The 6,273-nt window shown below is 35.2% G+C and overlaps 1 long non-coding RNA gene across 1 annotated transcript; it reads right to left on the bottom strand.

Moving 5' to 3' along the window:
* Positions 1-4,477: 4,477 nt before the first annotated feature.
* LOC110686381 lies at positions 4,478-5,768 on the bottom strand. The gene is made up of 2 exons (XR_002504182.1): positions 5,305-5,768; positions 4,478-4,878 (listed from the first exon to the last, which is right to left on the bottom strand). It is a non-coding gene; the product is annotated as an uncharacterized LOC110686381 (long non-coding RNA).
* Between the last annotated feature and the right edge of the window lie 505 nt (positions 5,769-6,273).

The raw sequence follows: 6,273 nt of genomic DNA, 5'->3' as shown, positions 1-6,273 counted from the left end.
GAAAAGTAGGGAGCCACCAACAAGTTTTTAATTAAGGAACTTGTAAACCGTTCACAGATCATTTAGGGCAACCACGAATAAGGGACAACGATAGATAACAACGATTGACCCTTGAAGGTTACACCCCGTTCATAATCCATGAGATTACTAACTCCGTATGGTTCGGAACCACTAAAGGAGGATTGGGGATGATGTTACAAAGTGAGTCATGGAATCACATTCGCCCGTATTGGCCTCCACTCGATTCTTATCGTAAAAAGTATTCCTGCGATCTCAAAGGCATGCAAACAAAGATTCAATTTGCTCCAAACTATAATTATGTTGAATTGGTTGATTATTCATGCAACACATAATTCTAATTATTGGTGATCACTTGATTAAATAATAAGATTAAAAAGGAACCTAAACCGGTTGTCCAAATTATCTTATTAGGCGTTATATTCAATTATATATTCCCTTTAAACATGCAATATGTTGATCAACAAAAAAACAATAGAATAAACATTAATATTAGAAGCAATTTAACAATAGATCTAACAATTAATACATGATAAACATAATAAAAATCGTTAGAAATATAATAAGAACAAAAGGAACATGATTCCTTACTTTGATCGCGTTTTCTTGCAACTATAAAACAATAAACACATTAGTAACTTCAAGGAAAATATTAAACGATAAATGGAAATTAAATTAAATTAAAGTAGAGTTGATTTGGGGCCAAACCCTCAAACAGTTCTACCTTTCACGCTTTGGTTTAAGTTTAGAACATCGGGTAAAGTACAGACTCCGGGGAGTGCTTAGGGGATGTATTGTGAGAGAATAGGGAAGGCTAGTGTTTAGGCTAGAGCATAAGAGATAAAGTGAGAATGATTTGGTGTATATGAGAGGAAGAGAGAATGATTTGGTGCCCCGAAACTAATGAAATCAGCCTCGTATTTATAGAAGAAATTAGTAGGGCAAAGCATTAAACCCTAGAAATGAAAAGCGCCGCGGAAAAAGCCTAAGAAAAATACCGCGTCACGGTGCAATATACTGCGACATGGCGCGGCATACCGTGATGCTGCAAAGATTGTTGTGGCACGGTATTTTTACCGTAACGCGACAAATCTCTTTTCCATAATTCCGTCCAGATTCATTTATATATTTTACTTAAGCATTAAGCACGTGATAATTAGGCATCGTTTCAGCTTTTCCAGACTTATTTCAGGCTTAGGGTTTTATTATTTATTAATCGGGTTTAATTAATGAATAACACGAAATGAATTAAAAAGGGTTTGGGTTGAAATATAGGTTGGACTGATTATGAATAAATGTTTGGATTGATTTGTTGACTGATTTTTAAGCTGTGTTTGACTAAATGTGGATTTTAAGCACTCCCGAGATTAAGTACTCGACCCGACCAATAATGGCGGAGAAAGGTTATTCATCATCGGGTTTGATTTTTGGGGAGACACTTTTAGGTGTCTACAGCCATGAAATCATTCTCAGTTAAACTCTTTGCAATTATCCAGAATTACTTCCTGAATTCAAGGTAACCCCCACCTGAAATTGCAGTAGACATGCCTAGCACACACCCTAGTCTCTACTTTAGGGAACACTGCAGCCACTGCAACAAGTAATCACTACACCTATCATTATTACTCCCTCCTTCCCAATCATCACCAATATTCAGTGTTTCTTTGCCTTTAGATTCAACAACCCTCTGCAGCATACTTAACTCTTCCTCAAATGATAATTGATCTATTTTTTTCCCGAGTAAGCCTACTCTGCATTAACATACTTCATATCATCCTCATCAGTTCCCTTACTATCATAATCTACTTCATTCACAGTATTAACCCTAGGATTAGACCTTCTAACCCCTCCACCAGTCAACATATTCAAGAAAGAACCCCCACCTAAATCAACATATTCAAGAAAGAACCCCCACCTAAATCAGCACTTCCACACTCATTCTCAATGTACAAATGAATGACCATATACTCTAACAACAAAGAAAGAAAAGGATCAATTGTACTCCTCTCAAATCCCAAATACCTAACTCCATCCTTTACTGTTTTCCTTGGATCCTAAAAATGGAGCTTGACTATATTAGTGTATCCCAAAGACTCAATCAATTGCTTCACATAAGTAGCATCTACGTATATTCTCTGGAATGTCATCAAATAGTCCAACTCTACCACCACTGTAATTCTTTTTATCACTACCATCTAACCATTCCCCACCATGGTGAACTATTATGCATGGACTAAGCTCAGACATTTGTTTTTCTGTAAAAGAACCAACATAACAAAAGATTTTACCACACACACAACATATATTGTTCACAACTAATTAATACTATTAATAAATGGATCATGCTACATAAGTGCATAATCAAAAGATCATGATAAATAATGTACTCATAGAATCCAAGAATAATTCAAATCATAAAAGTAGTTATCATTCATCATTCATTTCAAAAGATTAGTTCATTACATTCATCTAGGCCTCTACTAAGAAGCCATTACATAATTACTTACATTGTCATGGCAGTGTGATGAGTCCATTTTATATTTATTTTTATCCCCTGTCTCGTGGTCATATTTGTGCTTATTTGAGCTCTGCGGAGCTATTTTTATTATTAACATACGTTTTCTAGTATTTTTGTAGAGTTGGTATTATTTTGTAGGAATTTGCAGATTTATGTCAATTCTCGAGCTTATTGAGTCACTACGAAGATATTGAAGTTTGATTGTATTTTATGATCGTATATTTAAAGCCCAAGACCGAGTTAAAGAAATTTGAATCGGTGATTAGGACTCGATACATGAAAAGGTCCAAGATTTTACGAGTTCCACGGACCAAAGAAGAACTTTGAGCCCAAGGATCTGATTAGCGTTCACAGAAGAAACCGGGCGGCCCAATCCCGGTGGGGCGTGCATGTTGCTGCTATGCTGCAGTAGTTGCTTTGTATTTAATGGGCTATTATAATGGCCCAATTATTTGGCAGCCTTTAGATGGGATTTTCCGCAGCTTTTTTATTTAGCTTCCTTGGGTTTTGTTTAGGAGTTTTAGTTTGGTTGGGATTAGTTTTTCCTTGGCTTATTATTAAGATAAGATTCCTAATCCTTATAAAAAGGATGTAGCAGTACGTAGGAGAGGGGTTAGGTGGTTTTAGTTTTAGTTTTAGTTTTTAGTTTTGTTCTTTTATTAGTTTAGTTTTTCATTAGTTTAGTTTTTCATTAGTTTAGTTTATTGCTATAGTCATATTAATACTTTTGTTTTGCTTTTGTTTAATTTATTGTTTTCATGTTTAGTTTATCATTATTGTTTTTATTATGCTTTATATAATTGTTTAGGGTAAAAATACCCCTAAAACACGTGGCCCTATAAAGGCTTTCCACGTGTCAAGCTTGCAACGGTCAGCAAGGGCCCAATCCCTTTGCGACACGTGTCATTGTACCCTAATTGAGGTACAGTTCTCCCCTACTATAAATAGTAGGGGCAGACCTCATTTATGGGGATCGAGAATATTTCCCACAACCAACCAAACACAAAACCCATTGCAAAACGCTCTCCAATCGAGAAGCATTTATTGTTCTTATTTCCTCTTCAGAAAGGTTCTAACTTAATCTTCGGAGGCGGAACTCCCACCCCCCTAGCCAGAGTCTCCGTTATTTGTGCAGGTACAGGCGCTGGAAGGAGCATATTAGGAAATTGTAACTCTCCCACAGGACACATAAAAAACCCCCAAACAATAATTGTTTTATTTAATTGCTTATTGCTTTTAATCATGCTTCCTTTAATTGTTTGGGTTAGTTTAGTTTTAATTATGTATGTGTAGTTTATTTCTAGGATTGTGGGGATCCACGAATAATATGAAGGGATGATTTATTATTGTTGATTGTTAATGTTTCAGATTAATTTCCTATTGATTGATTTAATGCTATGCAATTAGATTATCGTTGGTTTAATTGTATGAGTTATGCAATATTGATTCGAGATTCGACAAATGAGAATTGATATTTAGGCTTAGTTTCAATAGGCAGGTTAATTTATAAATTGTTAAGTCAAGATTCGAGAGATGCGATTTAATACCGCTAAGTTAATTCTGTGATTGTAATAGGTAGCGAAAGTTAATTTATGCATTGATAATTGATTGTCGTCTTCCATCCCGGAATATTATTTATTGGTGAACCTATGCCCTAGGCTTTTATTTATTTAATATTCTCTTAGTTTTATTTGATTTGCTTAATTAGTTCTCTTTGATTAATTTACATAAAATCATATTTGTTACTTGATAATTTAGATTATAATAATTTATTAAAAATAAAAGAACATTGTTTCCCCGTGGATTCGACCCTATTTCCCTATCTATTTTTAGTTAGTGGTTTTAGGAATTACTTTTGATTAGGTGATACAACTTTATCTTGTCATAGTGACAAAGTACAAAAACCTATACCAAATTTGTCACTCTAATGCTACCATACCATGACAATAATCTAAAAACCCATATCATTAAAACAACTTTAAAAACTTTACAAAAAGAGTAGTGGAACTCCAAAAACAACTAGCTACTCACTTATCCCCCCCCCCCACCTACAAACACCCTACTCTTCCTTGAACAACAGGGGGAAACTATCAAAATAGACAGTCATGTCCTTGTTGATCCAGGCGTGAAAGTCACGACCATCGTTGTAGACAAGGTCGTGGAGGATCCACTCGTTGACAGAAGCCCTAGTGCAAAGTTGCGGAGACGCCACGACAGCTTCCACTTGACGCAGGTGCGCTACACAGCAAGTCTTCCTCCGTAGTCAAGCTTGGGAAAGAGGTGGGTGACAAGGAGATCATGCTGGCTCCAAAGGGGGTGTGAGTCAGCCAGTGCTTCCATACCTAGGTCAAGGACACAAGTCAAGGTATAATCAACTAAGGGCATACTCACTTTCCAACCCACAATCAAAGGCCCCACCCTTTTGCTAAAACCCTAAGTGTAATTCTAAATTTCAAAACCTTAATAACAAAAACCAACAAAAAAAAAAAGATCATCAACTATGTAATTTACCCTTTCACAAGGTCCTTTACACAAAATCTGAGTTAGATTCACACAAACAAAGCAAAATTTTCAAAATTTAATTCAACCCACACATGCTAGCAAATAGAGTAGAGAACTTACTATTTGTTTCTATTAGAGTCGCGTGCTAGAGACAAAGACCTTAAGTCGTAAAGCAAGGACCGCATAGAGATTGCTTGTAATATAATAAGCTCCTTCTTTGCCATTAAATAAAACAAGACAAACAAAGTACAAGAAGATGAATATACCTTCTGAAGAGCACAGCCTTCGTGCTTTTGCGGTTGGGCTCTCAAATGGTCCTACAGTCCATGACATTAAATTGCTTGATCTTCTTCAAATAGAAAAGCTTCGAATGTTTTTTTTTTTTGGGGGGGGGGTGCTCTGTTTTTTGTTTTTTTTTCCAGAGAATATAAAAGTGAAGAAAGCTTCTCTAGGAAGCTTTGTTGTAAAGGCTGATAGCTTTCCCGTGCTCCAGGTATTGTGAAATGTAATGATGGCTTTTTGTTTACCAAGGTGTACTCCCATTGGTTTGTCCAGTTGTGATTAGATACTCTGATTAAAAAAAATAGGGAGTTTATCTAGGGTAGCATATTACCACCGGATAAATGACCAACAATGACCGGATGAGGGAGTACTTTGCAAGTTTTACATGTTCTGTTATGTATAGTCTTCAATATATGAGTTTTAAAGTGGAAACTTTCTCCTACATATAGAAAGATTAAGATATATTGGATGTCTTTATTAACTTGAGTGTGCTATGTATAATTGATTTGTTTTAGGCCTATTTGATTGGACTTTGGTTATGGCTTTGTTAGTGGATGATTAGTAGTATATTTATCAAAATATTTACTAATCATAGACTAGTACTTAGTACTGAGGCAAGTGGCACGCGCGCGGTTAATTAAGCAGATTTAACATTGCCGGTTATATTAATTTAATCTTTATTTTTTAATTAATTAAATTGATAATTCCGGATAAGATTATATGACATTTTTTTGGGATAAATAAATAAATGTCATATTAATCTCTATAAATATATCTTTTTGGCAGTGTTAAGATTTCAGTATTTATCTTTTTCTTTTTCATTCTACGTTTCCACAAAATTTCATGTCCATGGAGAATGCAAAATTATGTTGTATTTTCATTCTAAGTAATAGGAGAATCCTAAGGGTAAATTAGCATAATTGTTCCCAACAACATTATATGGGAGGGCTAAT

Source organism: Chenopodium quinoa, unplaced genomic scaffold (genome assembly GCF_001683475.1).
Source record: "Chenopodium quinoa cultivar QQ74 unplaced genomic scaffold, ASM168347v1, whole genome shotgun sequence".
NCBI lineage: Eukaryota > Viridiplantae > Streptophyta > Magnoliopsida > Caryophyllales > Amaranthaceae > Chenopodium > Chenopodium quinoa.
Note: the sequence above shows the minus strand (reverse complement) of the source record. Positions and strands in the feature narration are given on the sequence as shown.